Source organism: Garra rufa, chromosome 9, assembly GCF_049309525.1.
Source record: "Garra rufa chromosome 9, GarRuf1.0, whole genome shotgun sequence".
In the NCBI taxonomy this organism is placed as follows: Eukaryota; Metazoa; Chordata; class Actinopteri; order Cypriniformes; family Cyprinidae; genus Garra; species Garra rufa.
This window is the reverse complement of record NC_133369.1, coordinates 18,017,984-18,021,292: the sequence shown is the minus strand read 5'-3', so window position 1 is coordinate 18,021,292 and position 3,309 is coordinate 18,017,984. Positions and strand designations below refer to the sequence as shown.

The following is a 3,309-nucleotide window of genomic DNA, read 5'->3' as shown; positions in this document are numbered from 1 at the left end:
TGCATTCTTTATTTACCCCAGATTACAGGCACTTCTTTGTGGAAATAATAGTACTGTGAGTCATTACACTGAATTTCAGTATTTTCTCAGTCTCTCCGGGTGTCGTTCTTCACGCTAGTCTTCACTAAAGGCATTATTTCCTAGCACAGAGCCACACACAGAAAAGCTTGATGACTTTAAGCAAACACGCTAAAACCTATCTGGGGTTTGATAACAAGGCACATTTAGACTTTTAAACAAGCTGGATGCTAAAAAAATTGTAGTGAACAAAGAAAAACAAAGTAATTTGATTATGCACTACAAGTAATCAGACCACCCAAAGGGCTCTCTTTAGCATTCAGAATTCATGCAAATGTCTCAATTTTTTTCCCTGATGCTCATTTTAGAAAAAAAAAAACAACCAAAGGCAGAGCCATTACGTATCACATATTTCCGTTTGTCATCCACACTGTAAACCCCACTGTTGTCATTAATAAAGAGATTAAGTTAATATAACTTGACATTACTTAAAATACCAAGTTTTGGCATCAAAACTTAAACAGGTGTGGTTAACTTACTCATTTGGCAGCAAAAAACTTTTTAATTGATATTTTAAGTTATCTGAACTCAACATTTTAATTAATTTGAAAGATTCACAATGTCTATTTAAAATGATTGGTCGCACTTGAAATTCTGCTTTGACAACCGCGCTGATTGGTCGATATAAGTTATATGACACAAGGCGGTATTTTTTCTCGTCATGCTGAATTTTGCTGAAGAACCAGCAGGACAGACGCACTAGCAGAAACCATCTGACACAAGAAAGACAAAAGTTAAATCAGTAAGTAGAGATTTAAACGCTCATATACATTTTTTTAAATTGATTTACACGTTATTCCAATGCTATTTTTTGTTTTGCTCCAGTAGCAGCACAAGTAAGCTGGCGGTAAAGCAGGCGGGAAGAAAGCCGTCGTGAAAGATTCATTAGAGTGAAGTTACACAGGTAGGTTAATGGTAAAATATAAGTGTAAATTTTGCTTGGTTCCGTTTTATTTTTGGAGTATTTTGTACTTATAAATATGCCGGAGTTTCTAAATTTCTATAAGAACATTTGAATTTCCCGCTTAACTTTTTTCCCTCCCCCAGCGGCACTTGCAGGCAGGCGGTCGTGAAGCAGGCAGGGACAGGGATGGAGTCGGTCGTGACGAAGGCCCATGGATTACGCTGGTAAGTTAATGTTTAACACGCCTGTACGTTGTGACTTGCTTAATTTATTAATGTTTCTTTGATGTTGTGTTTTTAAAAGCGAGAATGAGAACTTGCGCTGTTGTGTATGCGCTTATGAGGGAACAGAACACGGACATGTACCGTTAGTTCGCTTTTACCTCAAGGTGCGCGCATAAACGGTCAAATGCACGCAAAAATATTTCAAAATGAGGCGCTCGCTTGGTGATTATTCACGTAAACCCTTGTCAGTTATGTCTTAAATGGTCATAAACAGTTGAGAATGAAAATACGTTTGTAACAGTATATTGCATCCGTGTGGCTATTAATGCAGGTTTACTAAAGGTTTCATGAGGAGAACAATGCGAAGCTAAAAATTAACGAAATTGTGACACATTTACAGAGATAGGCCTATGTTTTTAATTAATAATTCTGTTCATGTAATGTGTTCTTGGTGCATAATATTAATTATTCGTTTTTAATAGATTTTATAAAATGTATTCAATCCTATCTGCATTTTGTTTTTAATCAAGTTACCATTAGCAGAGCTGTGACTGTTTTACATGTCCCTGTGAGCGATTTGTTGACTTTTTACTGTCGGGAAAGACGTGCAAAAATGTTGTAACAACGTTAACTTAACGTAGTTGGATCAGGTGTGTTTAATTAGGATTTCATCTAAACTCTGCAGGGCTCTGTCCCTCCAAGAATTGACACCCCTGATTTAAATGCTGTTATGAATTTCATAAAAAAAAGTAGTAATAGCCAGTGGTTAGATTTAATATAATTGTTTTTTTGTTTTCACACATAAGTTGTCAGAGCCGACTGAGGACCGAACTCTTGTGCTCCAAGGACCACCTCTTGTGTTTGGAGATGTTTGGGGATTTCTTCGACATGTTTGGTAAGTATTCCATGTAGAAAATAATGTCAAAAAGACAAGCACACATTAGATCACTCACACTCATTATATAAATTTGAATCTAAAGTGTTATTTCACTCAAAAATTAGAATTTTGTCAGTAGTTACCCTCGTGTCATTCCATATTCGTAAGACTTCCGTTCCTCTTTGGAACACAAATGAAGATTTTTAAAATAATTTTCAAGAGTTTTCCATTTCTCCATAGAGGGACAAGAAAAGGTAAGAAAGACATGTGGTTCCAGTGATTTAACCTCAATTTTATTAAACAACGCACATGCTTAGGTTTGCATGAAACAAACTATAAAAACTATTAAAAATACAGATCCCCAATGCATGTTCACGAGAGCATCACAGTGCATGTGTTTTGTGTTCACGCAAGATCTGAAATCTGAACAGGCCTTGAATAATTTTATTTTGTAAGTGGTAAATTACATGTTTTTGCACTAAACACTCGCGCTGCTTCATAAAATTGAGTTTAAACCACTGAAGTCTCATGGATTTTTTTTCTAGACCTTGAAAATGTTACATTGGATCTCTGGAGAAACAGAAATCTCTTGGGTTTCCTTAAAAAAAATCTTAATTTTTGTTTGGAAGAAGAACAAAGGTGTTAGGGGTGTGGAATGACATGAGAGTGAGCAATGACAGAATTTGCATTTTTGGGTGAACTGTTCCTTAAGATTAAGTTGCACTGTTTGAAATCTACATGAGCTTGCATGCATGTGAATTAACTTTAATTTGATAATGTTTTTTCATCTTTAATAGATGTCTGATGATCACAGCTCAAATCTTGCTGTTGTCAGTGGGGATTGTAATAGTTGAAGATGGGACTACTCTTCAGCCTCTCAACTCTTGGAAAAGTGGTGATGGACAATCTAAGTGACCTTCCTGAATCAATGTGCCTTCTGTTTGGACAAATTTATGTTACAGGTTTTGTGCTTTTCTTGTCAGGAGGAGAAAAAAATGAAAATGACCTTTACATTGGAAATTAAAAACATGTTTATGTTAACAGTCAGTAAGACTTTCACCAACAGAGAAGAAACACCTTCTTTTTTTTTTTTTTTGTATAACACACACTCCAAGGAACTGGTATATCTCAAATTTGTCTTGTAAAAATGTGAAAAAATAAATAAATAATAGGTTTACATTTAAAACAGTTAACTGTTAAAAAAAAATGCTTATGTTGTTGTTCAT

General features: G+C 35.2%; 1 long non-coding RNA gene across 2 annotated transcripts; it reads left to right on the top strand.

The window, feature by feature from the left end:
• Window positions 1-449: 449 nt before the first annotated feature.
• On the top strand, window positions 450-3,085 carry LOC141343349 (uncharacterized). Of its 2 annotated transcripts, XR_012356729.1 has the most exons (5): window positions 450-820; window positions 904-982; window positions 1,126-1,206; window positions 2,013-2,101; window positions 2,881-3,085. It is a non-coding gene; the product is annotated as an uncharacterized lncRNA (long non-coding RNA). The 2 variants fall into 2 exon arrangements; XR_012356728.1 differs by having other exon boundaries at window positions 450-982.
• The last annotated feature ends 224 nt before the right edge of the window (window positions 3,086-3,309 follow it).